This window comes from Anabrus simplex, chromosome 2 (assembly GCF_040414725.1).
Source record: "Anabrus simplex isolate iqAnaSimp1 chromosome 2, ASM4041472v1, whole genome shotgun sequence".
Lineage (NCBI taxonomy): Eukaryota > Metazoa > Arthropoda > Insecta > Orthoptera > Tettigoniidae > Anabrus > Anabrus simplex.
In genome coordinates, this window is record NC_090266.1 from 675,816,570 (window position 1) to 675,839,936 (window position 23,367).

At 40.9% G+C, this 23,367-nt stretch overlaps 1 protein-coding gene across 9 annotated transcripts in view; it reads right to left on the minus strand.

Annotated features, from left to right (window-relative positions):
* The window catches only part of LOC136864355 (F-BAR domain only protein 2), a 573,880-nt gene that overhangs the window by 515,568 nt on the left and 34,945 nt on the right, over positions 1-23,367 (minus strand). The gene's annotated exons all lie outside the window — the stretch shown is intronic.

Genomic DNA, 23,367 nt, shown 5'->3' on the forward strand with positions numbered 1-23,367 from the left:
TTGCTACATTCCCTGCCACCCGCCGAGCCAACTATAATGGAACCTTGATATCTCGAATCACCTCGGGAGCTAAATTTTATTTCGAGTTATCGAAATTTCGAGATATAGAGAATACCGTTTTTGAGCATGTATAGCACGTAATTGAATCATTTGTGTCTACGGGCTTAAACTGAATACACAATTTTTAACAATTTGAAATATACAAACAACAAACTATGTTACGGCATCACCTTGGTTAGAACCCTTTTTACAAGACAGGATACAGCACAATGACTGAGCAAATGTCACGGGATAGCGGAGCACTGATGCGCAGGTGGGTTGTCTGCACACCACACGCCCCCTGTGCCAGCGGCAGTTGTATAGGTGACCTTGTGAGCAGTGGCTGCGCATGTGACAGGTGTAACATGGAACGTCGTCGTGAGCTGATACCGTTCGAATGGGGTATGGTGGTCGGTGCCCGACGGATGGGAAGTGCGATTTCGGAAGTGGTGCTGGAATTCGGCTTCACAGATCAACCGTGTCCAGGGTGTATCGTGAATGGTTGAATGCGGGTGTCACCGTCCACAACAGACGAACGACCTGCCGTTCAGCCACCCTCTGTGACCGTGACCGGCGAAATCTGAGACGGATTGTCAATAGTGACAGACGGGCAACCGTGCAACAAATCACGGCTCAATTTAACACGGGCCGTGCTAGACACGTCTCCCAGTGGACAATCCGTAGGAACATGGGTTCTATGGGGTATGGGAGCCGACGCCGCACACGGGTGCCACTGTTAACCCAACGTCATCGGGCACAACGACGCGCATTTGTCGCCAGTCACCAGGGATGGACACTGGAACAATGGCGTAACGTGATATGGTCGGACGAATCACGATTTCAACTGCACCATGCCGATGGGAGGCACCGTGTATGGCGCAGACCACATGAAGCGATGGTCCAGGGCGCTGGTGTCTCTGTTATGGTCTGGTGTGCATTTTCCTGGTATGGAATGGGCCCCCTAGTTGTTCTGGAAGAGACTGAATGGTACGCGGTATGTTGAGCTGCTCGCAGACCATATCCACCCATTTTTTGGCCTTCCAGCGCTCAGACGGTTCTGCGGTGTTTCAAGATGATAACGCGCCGCCACATCGCTACCAAATCGCCCGGGAATAGTTCCAGGAACATGCAGCGGAGGTCCAACGACTGCCATGGGCACCCAGATGCCCCGATATGAACCCTATCGAGCATATCTGGGATGACCTGGAACGCAGGCTCCGTGCCATGCATCCTGCACCCACGAACAGACCAGCATTGGCGGCCACTCTGCAAACGATTTGGTGTCAGGTGCGTCCAGGGGACTACCAGGCACTTGTCGACTCACTTCCACGGCGTCTCATTGCAGTTCGCAGGGCCAGAGGAGGCCCCACACGCTATTAGGTGACTATCCCATGACATTTGCTAAGTCAGTGTGCATACAGTAGTGAAACAAACATATCTCGGTTAACACCTTTGAAAAAAAAACCGTTAGTCTCTCCTGTTTGTTACTGTTAACCTTTCCTCCCTTCACGTTGAAACTTCTCGTCAACACCACGCAGTCGAGATTCGTAAATGGAGCTTGTCATCCTCGACTTCGAGGGTTGCTTTCGTACGTGACCGATAATTAATTCACACCCGAGAAACAGTGAAGGCTTCGCCGATTTTCCGATCATTGGAAGTTTTAGTTTTTCGGTTCCCGTAATATTAGCTCCCAGCATCACTGCAAACCTTCCTTTACTTGTTAGCTCTTCCTCTCAAACCATAAATGCCGTACTGTACAGTTAATGTTGGACAAAATTCGAGTTAAAGAGTATTTTTGGCTTCAAGGGAGGAAATGTTTGCTTCGAGAAATCGAATTACGAATATAGAGAAATACACGTGAAGAACAGGACAAACGTCCGGGAAATTGACGTTACTTCGAAGCACTGAAAATTTGAGTAATGGAGGTTCGAGATATCGAGGTTCGACTGTAGCTGAATGGCCAAACCGCCTAGCACGAGACAAGCCCTTATTTGTCGGTTAAAAACATTTGAGACTGCAAAGCTAATAGCCATGATAAAGTGACAACTCAAGTTTTCGAAAACTGGTGTAGGACATAACTTGTATAGAAACTACTATGTAACCGAAAATGTGTAAACGTGATGGAAATCATTCGCGACAGCTGACAAGGTTTTCTTAAATGAACTGTAATGTTGAAGTCTAAATGCACTCAGCTTACTGATAACTACTGGGGGTGTGGCTTCTAAGCCAACCTAGTGCGTACGCACAGATGGATCGTTAAGCCCGTACAGATGGCGCAGCGAACGAGTACAGTGGTCAAGGTCTGTCTAGGGAGGTCAAGTCACGAATGCTACTTATGGAGCCGCCATATTGGGTCTTTAAGCGAGCGTAACCAAAGGCAAGTGTATTTGAATTTAGAGGATTTCGGTGCCGTACATTGGAATAAAAACAGAACATCAACTAATTTTCGTAAAGAATTTAATTGGGTATGTACTGTTCACGTATATATAACTGTGTGCTCGTTCACACCTCCGCGACAGTTTTCAAAATGGCGCCAAGTGAAGGTATAGCCCATTTGATCTATAGGAAGCAAAGAATAGACACCAGTTGCGGTGACACAGAAGGCCATACACGTCACGGAACGGTCGAGTATTGAGAGTGAAACAGACAGTGGACTGTCTACTGTATTGTTTTACGAAAAAAAGTAGAAAACTTGGGATTGTTAAAAAAACTCCATCTTAATTTTTCTCAACGGAGAGTGAAGACGGAACTACCGACTGCGGTATATTCTTAAGAAAGAAGAAAGGTTCGGAAGCTATACTAAAGGAAAAAGCGTCGGAAACGTGAAGAAAACAAGTCAATTCATCGAAAAATAAGCAGAGTTGATTAGAGGTATTAAAAATAGGAATCAGCTAAGTACCACGAGATACGCGTGGGTGGATGCAGAGCGCAGTTGATCTATACTCTGCGAAGGGAGACCAAACTAGCATCTAAAAAAAAGGGATATCATACAAGAAGAGATACATCTCGATTTATTGAATCAGGATAAAAAATAAGTTTCCCAAGATCTACAAGAAGCGGCCGACAGAAATAGATTCACTGAAATCAACACGAACGAGATCGAAGATATACGTCGGAGAGCCACGAAGGAAATAATAAATTTAGGGATTACAAACTTCAAAAGGAATTATATGATGGCTGTTCACTGCCCTACAATCCTTATTTTAGTTGCTGACAAGAATACCATGAAGATGATGTGCTAAATATACATGATGGACCAAGCTGGAGACCAGTACATCTTGCTATACGACCGAGCCATGATGAGGAAGGCGACGGGAAACCATGCGACCAACCCATGATGAGGAAGGCGACGGGAAACCATACAGCAATCCCGTGATGAGGAAGCAGATGATGTGCCAGATGACCAACCCATGACCTGACCGCAGACCTAACTACATCCATTTGGGAGCAGAACAGCTGGACCAGGACCAACCATGAGCGAGCCAAGTCATTTACAATACTTAATCGCATAAATTTTGGTTTGCCTACACATGTGTCTTAGGCATGTGCCGATGGGTTAAATATAAACCGATATATAAGAAATGCAAGTGAATGTTACCAATGAAGTGTGAGATACTTAAGTCCGTAGTTACATGATCTAGCAATATAGCATAAGGTTCTAATGTGTTGGATATATACGTCATCGTATATCGGTCAAAATACACGTATGTAGCGAGAGGTTTGAAAAAGAATTTTGGAAACAGCTGATTGTAATGACATACTGGCAGATTACAGAGATTTCGTATTGGTAATGCTACAAGTCGACGTCACGTTTGGTTGCACGCGGTGTAAAATAAACATATGGAATCACGCATTATTTTGTTTTACAATAAGGGCATTGAACTCAATCATAGGCTATGAGATATAGCAACTTTAAAATGTTGTTTTAAGAAACATAGTGTGGTAGCTTTGACATGGTCATGTATATGGAAACGCGACGAGTTGATATTGAGGCTACGATGTTAAGATATTACATTAATGTTGAAATAAGGTTACAATTGTGCTAACTTGAGGAAAAGTATGAGTTATATAGTGATATGAGGAGTTTTCTACGCACTACGTAGGGGCCATTGAGTGCCTGCAGTTTAAGATATGCCACGCTACATTCTTTAGATTCGTATACGTGAGATTGCCCACACCGCAGGATTGACCTAAGCCAAGGTATGAATAGAATTTACTATTGTAGAATTATGCTTGTGACGGGATCGTATGTCAACTTTAGATGTGCTGTAATGAATATCGGAATACTACGATACGTTTTATAGCTGTGTTTTGACCAAATGCATTCACGACACCGATAAATATGATATGTTTCTGAATACAGCGACATAGCGCTTGCATTGTAACTGCGTATGAATAAAATAGCTTGCATTGAAGTAGAATGGTATGGAATATAACGAAGGAAAGGGACATTGAGCCTAAAAGACATGTGTATGACAGCCAAAGGTTGTGTTGAAGTTAGACAGCTGAATAGATTAACATATACTCCGAACTTGCATTTTCTCAACGAACGACATCTAGGGAAATGTTAGAGTAGGAGCCGAATTTAATAGGCACTAGGAACAAATGCCTTAGTCCGTAAGTGGTTATCCATGCACAACGTGAAAGTAGTAATAAAGCATGAGTTCGGATTTATTCATATGGATTTATTCATATGGATTTATGCATTCAAATTTACGCATCCAGATTTACTTATTCCAGTTTACTTATATGGATTTACTTATTAGTGACTCGTCATTTACTGAGCATCAGCTACAATTTACTATTTAATATTCTCAACGCTCAATTCTAATATGATTGGCGATTAAATATAACTGTGATATACAGTTCACTCCTGCAATTTAAAGTTATAATTTGGTTTAATTTCAAGTTTGAGCTTATTAGTGGACTTTATATACACTTCAGCTTAACCGTGTGTTTTATTCAGACTTGTTTAATTTGTCTTAAAGCAAATGAGCTCTCGTAACAACTTAATTATGTTGGTGTTGTATCTATGACTTAACTGCAGTATGGACCTTAGATGTCCAGTGATCGATTGTAAATACGTACATACTCAATTTTTATTTCATGATGGAACTGATCTACATAGTTTAATACTAGATATTATTTCTCTTTCTACGAGCCAGCGCTGACTCACAATCCACACTTGTTAATACGCAATGATAAGTAATGCCTTGGATGAAATTCCAATTTAATAGCCAAATATTTAGTCAATAAATATCTTGTTTATTTTTCTACAATTTTATGTGTCATGAATTCTTTCATTATAGCCTAGTTGGTAAGTTAGTTGCTTAGCTAAGAGAATTATTGAGTAATTAAGTACTCCATTTAGTCATGACCAGTTCTCACGTAGTTATATACTCTGATTTAAAAAAGTGGTTGACAGTTATTACTCTTATGTCATGAGTTTCTATAGGCGTCACCCGTGAGTTGTTAATCTCTTCATACTCGCGTAAAGCGTATCTTGAAGTAAGATTTCATGTCTTACTTGGCATTTGAACACCCTGAGGTATCCACTGAGCGACCCCATTTCATCTGATTAGGCAGCCCAACTACGAATTCAAAATGGAGGTATCGGGTAAAGAATGATAACGTTCGAATTGACGCCCGACGTTACAACTGTATAACACTTAAATGATATTAATACATTCACAGCTATTTGAATAGGAAGATAATTAGCAGACCCTGATTTTTTTTTTTTTTTTTTTTTTTTTTTTTTTTTTTGAAACAAGAATCAATAGAAAAGCTCATGTCCTACTCTTTTACTTCCTTACAACTTGGTCTTACAGTGTTTCCTATTAATATCAGCTGACAAATACGTAATCTTATTGACAGAAACATAGAAATCTGTACAGTACCTGTGTCATATTATGATTACCGGTACAAGAAATACTGAACTTGAAGTACAATATTTAAAGTACTAAAAGACAGTTGTAATAAATTACCTTCACCGTTTTCTTTATTAAGAAAGTAATTACCGATACTGCGTTTCTAAGGGGTTACCCCAGTGTGTTGACGAACACTGAATGCCTCTTGAGTTGAGTGCATTAAATGATATATGGTAACTGTTGTTATCCATTCATGTGGTATTTCTTTGGGTTCAAAGGCAAAAATACTCTGCACATGTGCAACAAGAGTGATGTTCTTAGCTATTCTTAACTAGTTTATTGATAACCCATGTAGCTTATATAGTACCAAGTGGTGGTGGTGACTGTTGTTTTAAGAGGAAGTACAACTGGGCAACCATCTATATATATAAAATAACTTGTCCTGACTGACTGACTGACTGAGTCATCATCGCCGAGCCAAAACTACTGGACATAAAGAAATGAAACTTTGGAGATACATTTATATTAAGATGTAGGTGCTCGCTAAGAGAGGATTTTTGGATATTCCGTCGCTAAGGGGGTGAAAATGGGGGGTGAAATTTTAAAATGAGTGTATCTATATCTCAAAACTTTAAAAGTTTACTGATGTAAAAATTGGTATTTAGAATCTTCTTTAAAAATAAGGAAACACGTATTTTTTTGTTTTCGGAAAATCCCAATAGGAGGGGTGAAAAAGGGTGAAAAAGTGGTTGAATGCCTTTAATCAGTATACCGGTACTAATATCTCAGAAACTGAATATATTACAGACCTGAAAATTGGTACTTTTGATCTCTTTTAAAAATAAAGAAACACGTATGTTTTTGTTTTTGAAAATCTAATTAATGGGAGATTAAAAAGGGGGTGAATTTTTAAAATGAGTGCATATATATCTCAAAACTTTTAAAGTTTACAGATGTAAAAATTGGTATTTAGTATCTTCATTAAAAATAAAGAATCACGTATTTTTTTGTTTTCGGAAAATCCCAATAGGAGGGGTGAAAAATGGGTTGAATGCCTTTAATGAGGATACTTATCTCTCAGAAACTGAAGATATTACAGACATGAACATTGGTGTTTGGGACCTCCTTCAAAAATAAGGAAACACGTATTTTTTTGTTTTTGGAAAATTCGATTAATGGCAGGGGGTGAATTTTTAAAATGAGTGTATCTATATCTCAAAAGTTTATAGATGTAAAATATGGTATTTAGAATCTCCTTTAAAAATAAAGAAACACGTATTTTTTTGTTTTCGGAAAATCCCGATAGGAAGGGTGGAAAAGGGTGAAAAAGAGGTTGAATGCCTTTAATGAGGCTACTTATATTTCACAACCTGAAGATATTACAGACCTGAAAATTGGTATTGGGGATCTACTTTAAAAATAAGGAAACACGTATATTTTCGTTTTTGGAAAATCCGAATAATGGCGGGTGAAAAGGGGGTGAATTTTTAAAATGAGTGTGTCTATATCTTAAAATTTTAAAAGTTTACAGATGTAAAAATTGGTATTTAGAATCTCCTTTAAAAATAAAGGAACACGCATTTTTTCGTTTTCTGTAAATCCCAATAGGAGGGGTCTAAAAGGGTGAATAGTGGGTTGAATGCCTTTAATGAGGATACATATCTCTCAGAAACTGAATATATTACAGAAATGAAAATTTGTATATGGGATCTCCTTTAAAAATAAAGAAACGCGTATTCTCGGAAAATCCAATGAAAGGGGGGGGGGGAAGAATTCTAAAATTGACTTAATTGTATGAGAATACATACATCTAATAAAAACTAAAGTTGTTACGGACGTGAAAATTGGTATTTTGATCTCCTTTAAAAACAAAGAAATACGCGTTTTGTGGGGGAAACCATCTTGGGGGGCGGGAGCGGAAAGGAGTTTAATTCCTTTCATGAGGTCACATAAATCAAAAACTGAAGAAGTTAGAGTCGTGATAATTGCTATTTAGAAGATCCTTTACTATTAAAGAAACAAGTATTTTTTGCCGGAAAATTCACTTAAGGGGGCGGGGGAGAAGTGTGAAAGGAAGTGAAAAAAGCGAATTATTTTTATGGGGATACTTATATCTCAAAACTCAAGGTAATAGACGTGAACATTGGGGTTTGGAATCTCCTTTAAACATAAAGAAACACTCCTTTTAGTTTCTTTTTTTGGGGGGGTGGGGTAAATAAACTTAACGGTGGTGGGGTGTAAAAGGAGGTGAGACCAACTGATTTTGCTGTTCATAATGTACTTATAAGGAGCCTCCGTTGCTCAGGCGGCAGCGCGCCGGGCTCTCATAGCTGGGTTTCGTAGTTCAAATCCCGGTCACTCCATGTGACATTCGTGCTGGACAAAACGGAGGCTGGACAGGTTTTTCTCCGGATACTTCGGTTTTCCCTGTCATCATTCATTCCAGCCACACTGTCCAATATTTCATTTCATTTGTCATTCATCGATCATTGCCCCAGAGGAGTGCTTCGGCAGCCGGCACAATTCCTACTGTCGCCGCTAGATGGGGCTTTATTCATTCCATTCCTGACCCTGTCGAATGACTGGAAACAGGCTGTATATTTTCTATGTACTTATTCTGATCATAAGCCGATCTTTTTTAATCTTTCCTGGGTTCGTTTTCAACAGCCAACTTTTCCTTCGGAGAACGTTCTTATATTACAGTAGATTCTCCTGGCATATGAATAAAAATTTAAACACATTTGAAATAAACAATAGGAATGAGATTGACCGTCCAATTGTTCACCTCTATAATAAGGTCAATAATGCACGGAAGTATGTCATTCGTATCGCCTGAAATCCCGCACACTTGCCTACGCGCGACAATGGTGCTGGTCACATTCTCAACAATAACAATGGCAGCAGATGTAATTTACCGGCAAGTAGCGGTCTTGCATCTTGCTGAGGGGTCCAGAACATATATAATAATAATAATAATAATAATAATAATAATAATAATAATAATAATAATAATAATAATAATAATAATGTTCTGGACCGTCGTCAAATGTGCGGACCGCGGTGCAAACGGGTCCTGGACGGGTAATGACTAAGAATGCAGTCCGGCCGCGGGTTCAGTATCGCCAAGGCACCCAAGACGACACCACGCTGGATCTCCTGAAGGATTTGTTCCATATTAAAAATGCTTATAAGAAAAGATGGCAAAGATTTAGGGACCCAACTGACAGGGTGGAATGCCTGGACCTAGCCTGGGAAGTACGAAATCGATTGCTGGAAATAAAGATTGAAAAATGGGAGGAAACTTGCCATAATCTATTAGAAAACGAGTCAGATCGCGAATTTTGGCGGATTCTCGCAGAAAACGATTCAGATCGCGAATTTCGGCTGATTATATATCTAAAACAACATTCAATTATAAATTTCAGTATAATACCGTAGCGAAGCACGGGTATCTTGCTAGTCGTCTATAAACACTAATCAGAAGAAAACAAATGGAAGGGGTCCAACACTTCGAAAAATGAAGGTATCGGCAAAAGAAAGATGAAGGCCACAAAGTGCATGGAAATGAAAAATTTCCTTGACCTCGAATGCGCTAATACCGTCGCGGTCGGAAAAGAACAAGTGTTGACCAGGGGAAGTCGGATGGGATAGAATAGGTGAGAGCCTAACACAAGTGAAAGCAATGTTAAGACTCAGCTAAGGGCCTCGTAGTCACAACCCAAATTGATTTCCCCCTGTGGGCGGGGGAAATAGAATAACACCCACGGTATCCCCTACCCGTCATAAGAGGTGACTGAAAGGGGGCGTCAGGAGCTCCTAACTAGGGAGCGTGGGTTGGCGACCACGGGGCTCTCAACTGAGTCCTAACGTTCATGCATATAATAACAATAATAATAATAATAATAATAATAATAATAATAATAATAATAATAATAATAATAATAATAATAATAATAGTGGTTAGAAAATTACAGCCATTGGTAGACACGATTCCTTAAGAAATAGAAATTCAGTCACTATTAAGTTGAGTTAACCTAGGTTAGGTTATTTTAGGGATTACATTAGGATATTATGTTAGGGTACGGTACGTTAAATTACAGTAGTTGGTTAGTGCGAGGGTTGTGATCTTCAAGTATTTGTCCAGCCAGATAATGTACTCCATAGAGCATTTAAGGAGAATGAAATATAGCTGACCGGGCGAGTTGGCTGTGCGCGTAGAGGCGCGTGGCTGTGAGCTTGCATCCGGGAGATAGTAGGTTCGAATCCCACTATCGGCAGCCCTGAAAATGGTTTTCCGTGGTTTCCCATTTTCACACCAGGCAAATGCTGGGTCTGTACCTTAATTAAGGCCACGGCCGCTTCCTTCCAACTCCTGAGTCTTTCCTATCCCATCGTCGCCTTAAGACCTATGTGTGTCGGTGCGACGTAAAGCCCCTAGCAAAAAAGAAATATAGCTGTAAATAGTAACTACAGTACCGTAAAAGACTGCTATTAACAATTATTATTGTAATGATAAGCTGGACACAAATTGTTGGTTTGAAGAGATAGGCCAGAGAAATTAACCAATTACGGTTAAAATTCCTGACCTTGCCGGGAATCGAACCCGGGACCGCTATGACCTAAAGGCAAGCACGCTAATCATTTAGCCATGGAGCCGGACGCATGAAAAGGAAATTTTCATAAACTACAATACTACTATTACACATTTCCTGTTACTTTCCTTGATTGTTTTGAAAGACAGTTCCCTTTCTTTGGGAGGTTTCCCATAATATGTCAAAGACTTGGGTGTATTAGGGACGTTGAAAATTGTTGGGATGGAATTCCACTTGAGTAGTTTCCGTCCATCTGCCCTCTTTAGTTCAAATGGCGATTCTTCAAAATTATGCTAGAAGAAAATACATAATAAGACCTACAAATATAAAACATCGTTCATACACATATTACTGTATTATTCAGGAGTAATACAAGTGTATAAGTTCACAAAACCGCGCACAAGACGGAATTATCTGTAGGTTGCCATTTGTCATGCCTACAGTTTTGTACCCACTGAGCTCTCCTTTGCTTAACTTTCGGGAAGCGAAACACACTAATTCCGTCAGTTGTCTTATTTTGACAATTTGGAGCGGCACAGTATCCCATTTTCTTTCAAAATACAAGTAATAACTCACATCATTACATCGTGCACGACCACATAACGATATTTGAGACCCAATATGGCCGCCACCGCAAAGGATTGTGGTAGCGTGACCAGACCTCCCTAGACAGACCTTGACAGTGGTCAACCGCACGCGCACTGCCTCTACGTGGGCATAAGGCTGTACCGATCAGTGAGACATTGATGTTTCAAGCGGACAGTGTACGTCAACATGGGTAAATGTAAGGATATGACAGAGTGGCAAAAACGGGGAAATCATATTTGGCCGTGCTCATACCCACACGGTGCGTGAAGTTACTGGATTTGTTGGTGTTTCACAGCGGAATGTTCAACGTGTCTACAAGCAGGTGTAATAAACGTGGCCAAGAAACACGTCAGAATTGTGGTCGGAAGAAGATCCTGACAGAGGGACCGAAGACGCGTTTCACGGCTTGTGAATCAAAATCACTTCCATACCCGACAGGAATTCCTGCAGTCAGTGAACGAAGGTCCATCCCAACCTGTCAGCGAAAGAACATTGCCACAGGAACTCCATGTAATGAACGTTTGGAGTCTGTCACCACGCAAGTGGTCACTGCTTACACAGGCACATATAAGGCTGAGTCTTCAATGGGCTAGAAATCGAATGTCTGCAGTAGCTGACTAGCGGAACGTAATGTGGCCTGACAAATCATATTTTTGCCTGTATTCCAATGACACACATCGTCGAGTGGACCAATGGTCAAATGAAGCATTTAATAAAATTCAAGTCTGAGGTGGGTCTGTGATATTTTGGGGGGGTTTTTAGTGACATGGATCCGTCCCGCTCACTGATGTGACCACTAACACGAACCATCATGTTTATTTAAACATAATGGACGATCACGTGTTGCCTTTCAGTCAACATCTGCATCATGAGTATGCTAATGATACCCCGATTTTTCAAGATCACAACAGCCAAGTTCATCGGGCTGGGCGCATACGTGACAGGTTTTATGAACACACTACCAGCCTATTACATCTCGATTGGCCAGCAAAATCATCTGACTTAAACCCCATTCTTAATCTGTGGGACATGTTGGAACAGCAGGTAAAATGCCGCCATCAGCATCCCCGAAGTTTGGTGGAATTGTGCGATCAAATCCTCAGTGAGTGGCTTAACCTGGATGCGTCGTACCTACACAACCTTGAGTACTTGCTTCCTAACCGAATCCAGGTGATTATCAAGTCCACAGGTGGAGTTATACGGTATTAAATTATGCTTGTAATGATTTCTCCAGCGGACTAATTTTTTTCGGTAAGCTAATATTGACATATTTACAAATGATGAAGGCTATGATTAGGAGTGGACAGACCCAGATGGTACGTAAAAATCAATTACCTTTTTCCCTTTTTTACAATTTGCTTTACGTCGTACCGACACAGATAGGTCCTATGGCGGCGATGGGATAGGAAAAGGCTAGGAGTGGGAACGAAGCGACTGTGATCTTAATTAAGGTACAGCCCCAGCATTTGCCCGGTGTGAAAATGGGAAACCACTGAAAATCATGTTTAGGGCTGCCGATAGCGTGGTTCGAACTCACTATGTCCCGAATGCAAGGTGACAACTACGTGACCGAAAACGCGCAGCCACTGGTTCGGTCAATCATTTACCTGGACCACTCCTATCTTGTAGCTTTCAACAGACCGGCTTTCTTGTTTTGAAAGGAAGTGGTGTACGGCGTTGTCATATATGCAAGTGAAAAGGGGGCAACTTGCCTTAACTGGTGTTGGATACGGTTGGGAAAAATAAATAGCAGCCTACGTACGAATACAAAGAAACTAATATAATTTTTACATGATTTAGAATATTAGTCATTTTTTCTGACTTCATTATACATCCCAGCAAGTTCTTATTTTTCACAATCATCAAATTCACCCTAACTTAAGTTGTTCATGTTATTCTTTAACAATATTGCTTTAATCGATGATACTTCTAATCTATTACGCTCGTCAAACCACATAGTAACCATCAAGAAAAATATCCTCCCTATATTAGCATTATGGCTAGGAATACTGAAATAAAACTCAGCTTATTTCGGTAGTTCCGTAAATTGATCGCGACACACACACACACACACACACACACACACACACACACACACACACACACACACAGTCCCTCTGCATTGCATCAGCTCGTTTACTGTAACAATGAATTTCCTTCCGATTTTCATAATTAAAAAAGAGCAGATCGTATTTTTAATGCGATGTCTTGCTTTTTTTAGAACAGTAAGTTGGCAAAATGAACACTTTGTCACTCTTGACTACTGTATTTACAATTAACTCTAAAATCGGAATGTCTCAGATTTCTGGTGGGTCTCATTTTGCGGTACTTATAACAATCCTAGTGGCGTACAGGAGGTCTAAACACTTAAATCGAAGCCATCGGCCAATAAATACAGCAAAATTCCGCTTATCCGACGTAAACAGCCGGCGCGACGTCGGATTAAGGGGGAATGTTATTTAAAACGGAAAGAGGAAAAACATCGTGAATTTCCCTAGTGCGACCCATAATACTCTATGGTCTTCCTTCCTAGCATACAACAACGGAAAACATGAGAAAACTAGGTGTCCAGCGCCGAGCAGAACGTATAAAAAACACATCCCTTTAAACACAACTACAGTAGGTCGTTGCCACTAGTACAGAGAGACGTAGGCTTCCTTAAGAAATCCCTGACAAACACTTATCTCCCTCTTTTCCACCGCCTGCAGCTTAATTGTCCCTCTGTTTTTTTTGCTATTTGTTTTACGTCGCACCGACACAGATAGGTTTTATGGCGACGATGGGATAGGAAAGGCCTAGAAGTGGGAAGGAAGCGGCCGTGGCCTTAAGGTACAGCCCCAGCATTTGTCTGGTGTGAAAATGGGAAACCACGGAAAACCATCTTCAGGGCTACCGACAGTGGGGTTCGAACCCATTGTCTCCAGGATGCAAGCTCATAGCTCCGCGCCCCTAACCGCACGGTCAACTCGCCCGGTGTGTCCCTCTGTTAAGAGAGACCAAGGAGTTAATCCTACCCCCACCCCTCCTTCATATTTAAATGGATATTACACACGGTCTCCTCGTCTATGAGGAGACTTCTACCATCTGAAGTCAAACTGCCTCTTCTTCACTTCCTTGGCGCAGTAAAGAAAATGTAGGGTAAAATTAAGTATTGCCGTGACATGTGGTATTATCGTGCTACTGTATGTGAACTTCTATCATGTTAATACTAAGCGGAGCAGAGGGTTGCTTTTAAGGAGAATAGTTTCCTTGTTCTGTGGCCCTGCAGTGAGCGTAATGGCGCCGATCAAGAAGCCACAGACACGACAGAGGAAGTCAAACTGTGAATTGGTGAAAGAAACTAGGTAAGTAATATGTTAAATGTGTTGAAGTTAGTGTAAATTGTGTTGTATATTCTGTGTACATGGTAGGCAAACGATAATCGCATTATAACAATGACATTTACAATAAGATACAAAAGTTGAAAACTAGAAAAGCGGCTGGAATTGATCAGATTTCTGGGGATATACTAAAGACAATGGGTTGGGATATAGTACCATATCTGAAGTACTTATTTGATTATTGTTTGACCGAAGGAGCTATACCAGATGAATGGAGAGTTGCTATAGTAGCTCCTGTGTATAAAGGAAAGGGTGATAGACATAAAGCTGAAAATTACAGGCCAGTAAGTTTGACATGCATTGTATGTAAGCTTTGGGAAGGCATTCTTTCTGATTATATTAGAAATGTTTGTGAAATTAATAACTGGTTCGATAGAAGGCAATTCGGTTTTAGGAAAGGTTATTCCACTGAAGCTCAGCTTGTAGGATTCCAGCAAGATATAGCAGATATCTTGGATTCTGGAGGTCAAATGGACTGTATTGCGATTGACATGTCTAAAGCATTTGATAGGGTGGATCATGGGAGACTACTGGCAAGAATGAGTGCAATTGGACTAGACAAAAGAGTGACTGAATGGGTTGCTATATTTCTAGAAAATAGATCTCAGAGAGTGAGAGTAGGTGAAGCTTTGTCTGACCCTGTAATAGGGACCGTGCGAATGGCGAGTGGTGCGCTCTAGCGACTACCTCAGAAAACCTTTGATGGGGTAAGCTGCTGGCCAGCGCTCCAGTTAGTTTATGTCGGTGTTAACTGAAAGAATGGAGAGTCGAAGGAGTAAAAGCAAACAAACTTTCACTCATCTCCCAGCAAGGAATTGAAATTAACATTTATTGAAGGGGACTTCTACTTCAGATTAAAATGAACTAGCCTCGTTTTATTCACCCTGCTTTATTATGAGACATAAGGTGGATTTTACAGCATGGTGAGCCTCTCAACATTGGCCAAAACAGAGAAAGCAATGCCTCTTCAACCCCTGAAAGCGTTTGGGACCGAATACAATGTATCTTTGTCACTGTAAGTACGTCAGTGTGGAAAATAAAGAGGTAAGTGTGACAAGCAATAAAGAGCTTTCTTAAGAAAAGAAATTTGCTCACTTCAAACATTGATATAAGAATTAGAAAGATGTTTTTGAAGACTTTCGTGTGGAGCGTGGCATTGTATGGAAGTGAAACATGGACGATAACTAGCTCAGAAAGAAAGAGAATAGAAGCTTTTGAAATGTGGTGTTACAGAAGAATGCTGAAGGTGAGATGGATAGATCGAATCACAAATGAATAGAGAATGAATTGAATTGGCGAAAGGAGATCGAATTGGCTAAATTTGACGAGAAGAAGAGATAGAATGATGGGACACATCTTAAGACACACAGGACTTGTTCAGTTGATTTTTTGAAGGAAGTGTAGGTAGTAAGAACGGTAGGGGTAGACCAAGGTATGAATATGACAAGCAGATTAGAGCAGATGTAGGATGCAGTAGTTACGAAGAAATGAAAAGGTTAGCACAGGATAGGGTGGCACGGAGAGCTGCATCAAACCAGTCTATGGACTGATGACTCAAACAACAACAATATTTGAACCATCTCATCATCATTCACAGCTTATCCCGCCTGCGCAGAGGAAGTACACTCAAGAAGAAATTGTCGCCATGAATTGCTCGTCGGTTGCCCTTCCTCACTCATTGTTTATAAACTGAAAATCTGCTGAAATTTCAACCACAGTCACCGGGAATTCAGGCAAGCCGCTCGCTACCTCCTTTGTAATAGTAGAATAACTGAGAAAAACTGGCTTGCTTTCCCTATTTTAGCTTAGCTGCTAGCCTCTGACTTTAGTGACCGTGGTTTGAATCCCAGTGTCACTGAAGTGCGATTTTCAGTTGAAAGAATTGTGTTTCAGGAAAGGCATCCGACTTTAAATTCATGATTATAACTCTTTTAAGACTCAGTGTATGCAATGGCCCCGCGCGATGATTCATTAGTGTATAACTAAAGTTATTGTGAATAAATAATTAATTAACAATTTCCCGAAGTAGGAATAAAATATAGTAAATAACTTAATTTCAACGTTGTATGGTGGCTGATTAATACTCTTTTCCCTTAGACACTTGCCGTATATTTATTGCCCTAAACTTTCCTTCACGTCAGAGACATGGTTACTGCTATTTAAATCTTCATCTTTCTTTAGCGTGGATTCCCGGAAGTAATCGGAGTGTTGCACTGTCTGAAACCCTACATAAATTGTACCGGTCGCTGCTACTGTCGAAATCAGTATTGTCTGGCTTTATCTCTTTATTTTACAATCACAAGTCAAAGCTTACTGCCTGGTTGCAATGAACTGCACTATCAAAGGTCTCGTGAGTGCCCCATCAAACGACTGCAGCTGTTTCCGTTAGGGGCGCTAGCTACTAAAAATCTCGTGCGCGCACGGTCCCTATAGTTGAGAGGGGAGTTCCTCAGGGCAGTATTATCGGACCTTTATGTTTTCTTATATATATAAATGATATGAGTAAAGGAGTGGAATCGGAGGTAAGGCTTTTTGCGGATGATGTTATTCTCTATAGAGTGATAAATAAGTTACAAGATTGCCAGCAACTGCAACGTGACCTCGAAAATATTGTGAGATGGACAGCAGGCAATGGTATGTTGATAAACGGGGCTAAAAGTCAGGTTGTGAGTTTCACAAATAGGAAAAGTCCTCTCAGTTTTAATTACTGCGTTGATGGGGTGAAAGTTCCTTTTGGGGATCATTGTAAGTATCTAGGTGTTAATATAAGGAAAGATCTTCACTGGGGTAATCACATAAATGGGATTGTAAATAAAGGGTACAGATCTCTGCACATGGTTATGAGGGTGTTTAGGGGTTGTAGTAAGGATGTAAAGGAGAGTGCATATAAGTCTCTGGTAAGACCCCAACTAGAGTATGGTTCCAGTGTATGGGACCCTCACCAGGATTACCTGATTCAAGAACTGGAAAAAATCCAAAGAAAAGCAGCTCAATTTGTTCTGGGTGATTTCCGACAAAAGGGTAGCGTTACAAAAATGTTGCAATATTTGGGTTGGGAAGAATTGAGAGAAAGAAGAAGAGCTGCTCGACTAAGTGGTATGTTCCGAGCTGTCAGCGGAGAGATGGCGTGGAATGATATTAGTAGACGAATAGGTTTGAATGGCGTCTATAAAAGTAGGAAAGATCACAATATGAAGATAAAGTTGGAATTCAAGAGGACAAACTGGGGCAAATATTCATTTATAGGAAGGGGAGTTAGGGATTGGAATAACTTACCAAGGGAGATGTTCAATAAATTTCCAATTTCTGTGAAATCATTTCGGAAAAGGCTAGGAAAGCAACAGATAGGGAATCTGCCACCTGGGCGACTGCCCTAAATGCAGATCAGTATTGATTGATTGATTGATTGATATATACTAGAAAGGAGGCTCGATTTGCCTGTGTGCTTTGATGTTAGTTGCGAGCAATGGAAGGAGCTTGGGAATCTTACGAATTCGGCCTTCTTTCTTACAGATCTCGAGTTTGTAGGCCTGAGAGAGCGGGAGTTCAAAAATTGCGGCGTGGCAGCTATACTCGTAATCAGCTTTTAAGTGCTGTTGGAAAGGTTGTTAGTGAGGAATGGACATTATATAAGGCTTCTAAAGAGTTTGGCGTACTATAGAGCACCCTAAAAGACCACGTGAGTCGTCATAACGACGAAGAACCTCATGAGGTACCTAAACTCGGAAGACGTTGAAATAAAGCTGGTCAAACATGTCATAGAAATGCAGGAGTTGGGTTTCGGATTGAATGTCACCACCATAAAGCGACTAGCATTTCAGTTGGCAGAAATATCTACGAAAGTGTCCCCCTTTAATGAGGAAAAAGGAGAGGCAGGTGCGTTTTGGTGGCGATGTTTCAAGACGCGTTATGGCTTATCTTTGACGACACCAGAGAAATTAGCAGCTAGTCGGGCTGCAACAGCTAATGAAGAAAACCTAAGTGATTTTTATGACAAGGTAGAAAATACTGTGGCAAAATTAGATCTCGCTGGCAAACCAGAGCAAATTTTCAATCATGACGAGACTGGCGTCACATTCGTAGTTAAGCCTTCGCGAATAGTCACGAAAACCGGAAAATTGTTTATTCTAGAACTTTTGCCGAAAAGGGAGTTACACAAACTGTACTGGCATGCAGCTGGGGGAACAGTGCCTCTAATAATAATATTCAAAGGTGTTAGCATAGTGTAAGGGTTCGACAGGAATGCGCCCAGAGGTCCCATAGTGCGAGTCTCAAAGAACGGCTGGATTAATGCAGATCTCTTCCTAGAATGGCTTCACCACTTCGTAAAGAACATTTCGGAAGCTAGGCCCGTTCTGCTTTTTTCTTATTCCCATGCCTGTCACGTGGGAATTGATGTTTTAAATGTTGCTAGAGAAAATGGCATCTATTTTGTGACATTCCCAAGCCATATTCTTCAACCACTTGACCTTAGCGTTTTTAAGTCATTAAAGAATGCTTCGGCCAATCAGTTGAATCAGTACAAAAACGAACATCCCATTTCTGCTCCGTCCAGAATGGACTTCTGTACACCTCTTTTCACCTGCATACTGCATCGCATTCACGCCAGAGAAAATTATGAATGTCTTTCGGAAATCTGGGATCTACCTTTTCAACAGATCAGCTGTTCATCCTGACTCCATTGCGCCTTCTCGTATGAGCCTACGAGCCGAAGAGCCCTCAACTAGCCACTCCAGCAATTCTTTACAGGAGGATATCAACAAAACCTTGGCTCTTCCAGTGTGAATCCCGGCAGACAATCCAACAGCGACAAAAAAATATCCCTAAGGCTAAGGTGCTCATCCCGCTACCTGAATTAGGACCACAGCGAAGGCCAACGGAAACTACCGCAGCTAGCTCGAGCGCAGTTAGCCAGATTAGAAAATCTTCCAACTATGAGAATGACACACTGTGTGGGGTGTGTTCCTGTTCCTATGCCCGTGATGTTGCTCTCAAAAATAGGGCAGAATGCATTCAGTGTGTGTTTTGTTCAGACTGGTTTCACGAAAATTGTGTTGAAGTGGGTGAATCTCCGCAATTCATATGCAGAAAATGTGACAATGTTGTGACGTCCGATGATAATTAAAACAACTATAAATAGGCCCTGCATGTTATTAAACTATTTTTCGTACTGTCTATTTTCCGTGTTATTTTTTTCTTTTGCTTATTGAGTTGTATGTACGTATATATGAATTTTAAATCTATCACGGTATTACCACACACATCACGGTATTGGTCTATAGGTGTAAGTGACTGTATTATAATTTTTTTTTTTTTATTATTTTTTTTTTTTTTGGCAATTGATGTTATTCTTGTTCTGTTTTCACTATGGTTATATACGTGTATACATTCACGGAATATTTTTTGTTAATTTTGCATTATTGTTGACTTTCTTTCCAGAATAAATTATGATTTATTAAAATTTATCACGGTATTGCCTACCTTTACCCTATATGCAAATAGAAACACATATGCGACGTGTAACACTTGTATAAATTGGAATTTCAAGAATGATGGGTGCAAGTACATTTGAATGTGGACGAATGTGTATGCGTGCGAGGTGGCAGTGGTTTGAATGAGTATGAACTCGGAAGAGTGTGAGGGTATGAATGGCTGGGCCTTTTTACTCTTAATATGTGTAACATGAATAAAGATAATTATTTTAAGGGTACAGTGTTTGGAACGTATATATGTAAATTTAAAATTGTCTATACCTACATCTGTAAATATTCAGTAGAGTTTATATGAACATGCACGTGGTTATGGAGGCACTTCCGTGTATGTGGGGCTTGTCCTTTCTCCATCTACGACCCTTAGACTGTACATGTACAATTTGATGATAATATTAATAATAATAATAACGTCTGTGTCTGATCATCAGCCCAGAGACCGGTCGGATCCTCAAATAGCAGTACCAAAGGTTGTGCGGTTAAAGGGAAACCTAAAAAAGAATGGCAGAACCAAAATGAGGCGTACTATGCAAGATGAAGAGTGAGCTAGTTTGCCATTGCTTTCCTCACCGGCCAGAAAGTGCTATTGCAGCACGACAGAGCCTATGAGCAACCCCTTTCAAAACAGTGAAACACACTATACTCCGGGTCATCTTTTGAACAGATTAAAGCGGAAGTAACGTCATTGCCTTGTCACACTCGCCTTGGTTGCCAAGTGAACCGGCGTACGAATGAAAGTTGTACTCCAACACTATAACACAGCATAGCTCACCGGTTGTAACTTGAGCGTATTTGGAAGAATTAATGCATTAACGTTTTCGTATTAATAGAGTCACACCGCCACTGCTGTGTTAAAACGTAATATGATAGTAACTGCACCCACATGGTCAAGACATCTACTGAATAAGTATGGCAGCTGCGCCTTGGGTATACCATTGTCATAACTCGTGCTGGCAGAAGGCATGAAAACACTGGCCCCCTTGCCCATCTCCAACCATTTGACAAATCTCTTCCGCTTTAGTCTGCTTAAAATAATAATAATAATAATAATAATAATAATAATAATAATAATAATAATGTTATTTGCTTTACGTCCCACCAACTACTTTTACGGTCTTCGGAGACGCCGAGGTGCCGGAATTTAGTCCCGCAGGAGTTCTTTTACGTGCCGGTAAATCTACCGACACGAGGCTGTCGTATTTGAGCACCTTCAAATACCACCGGACTAAGCCAGGATCGAACCTGCCAAGTTGGTGTTAGAAGGCCAGCGCCTTAACCGTCTGAGCCACTCAGCCCGGCAGTCTGCTTAAAAGGCGGTCCGGAGAATAGTTGTGCTCCGAATGTCATTACTCAACACTACCCATACACCAACAGCTTCCATATTTTCATAGCCATGGATGAGACTGGGACTTCGGTGGAAGCTACACTTTGCTCTGGCCTGTGCCAAAAGATGAATGGAAAAGTACTACATCCATCAAGAAATGGCAAAAGGCGAAATAATAATTGGTTACAGATGTTTATTATTGAGCAGTTGATATTTACATTCACCGTAAAATACAATTAAGCAACTGAGTATAAAAAGAAGTTGATACAGATTCTTTATCTTCGCACTCTTACATTTTCTCCGCTACACGGAAAAGTTCAGAATCATCGATATGTTTGTTGTTGGGCATAGAAGACGAGAGCGAGTCCAGACTCTTTGGTTGTTCCCCTCTTAGTAGCCTCTTACGATACGCAGGTGGTATAGATAATGCATCCTTTGATTCCACCCACAGGGGAGATGGAATGTTCCGATAAATCGAAAGAAAATGAGTATCCACAAAAGAATGGTAATGCTCATAAACTGAGAAAATTGAAGACATTTTACGGGCAGAACTCGGTCGTAGTAATAGTTCAGTTGTAGTCAATCTGTGGTGTACAAGTAGAGTACCTGTCTTATTCCAAGGCCCTGGGTTCATTTTCCCGCCAGTTCAACGATTTTAATTCTGGACTGAGGAGTAGAACGGGGTACACTTGATACGGGAGTTTCTAAAGCTGTTAGTTACACGAAGAAAAGGCAGCGAGAAGATGATGCTACTGGCCTGGTTGCAACGGTTACGATGGTGTCGGGAAGCTGATAACGCTAAATTCAGAGAGACCCCGAGATTAAAAGCATATCCATGTTAAACGTTTGTAATAGACTTTTGCTTGCCTGACAAGTATCTTCTTCACGCCACTGTGTCATGTATTCTCTGTAGAAGAAACACGTCAGTGCTTGAGGTTTCTTCTTGTTCCATGCATTTCAATGTTGCTTGAAGGACTCTGAATCGTTCACTGTGGGTTATTTTGCCACCACGTTCTTCAATTACGCATTCTTCCTCGTTTGATTCGTTTCCACCGTTATTAACGATGTCGACAATGTTTTGACCAGACACTTCACACTGGTCATCAAGAGCAAACCACTCACCGAGGTGTGTAGGATAAGCGAATGTCGGTTAAGAGGGACTCTAGCGTATCATTATCCTGCTGGTACATACGTATGTACAGGTAGTGTATGTTGTGCGTTATTACCTTGATTCCTGCTGCATATCATATCAAGCGACGATTGGCCTACTCTGTGCCCCGGTACTAGTGTTGATTAGGTGAATTATTCACCCTCACCCATCAAAATTACGCAGGGAAATAAGTTGATTCCGCGCAACCACGAGTATTCGCCTGATGAAGATGAATACCCCCCATACAGCAAAGGCCGAATGATACAGCCGAGGCAAGGAAGTTGCCGAGATCACTACAACCAAAGATACGACGACACAGTTGTTCATTTGGTTTATGTCTGTGATATCACAAGATGGCACAAACATCTGGAATGTAAGTAGAGGTTCACCTTGTTTGCGGCCTGCTTTGTTTACCACGATGTTATCAAACGTAATCCACTGCTCGTCACTATCGTTTCGGGAACCAAAATCTGTTCACTCAGATCATGTGTTACTCAAATACCACAGCGAAGAACGTAACCAAGCCTGCCCAGATGGTTCCTCCCACTGCGGGATATATTCAGTTCTCGTGCTTATTCGTCAATTGTTATCCTTGGGTTGTTTTAAAACAACGTCAGACCTTCTACGTCAATACTCAAACTGTAGATCTGCCAGTATGAAATTAGGCTTTTTAAGGAAACTTTTCATACTGAAACCACTGCCGATATGTTCGAACAGTTACAGCATTTTCGCTATGAACAATACGAAGAGCATAAGGTTTGTACAGCGGTTATGCCCTTGCGATAGTAAAAGGTGCCAAAATGGCTCCTCTAAACTTTCCATGTTGACAATCACTAACCTAGCCAGAGTATAATACAAATTTTTGATGTTAGTTATAAACCGAATGAACAGTTGACTATGTTGTACCCCAAGGTTAGTAGAGGCACTGTCTTCGTGAT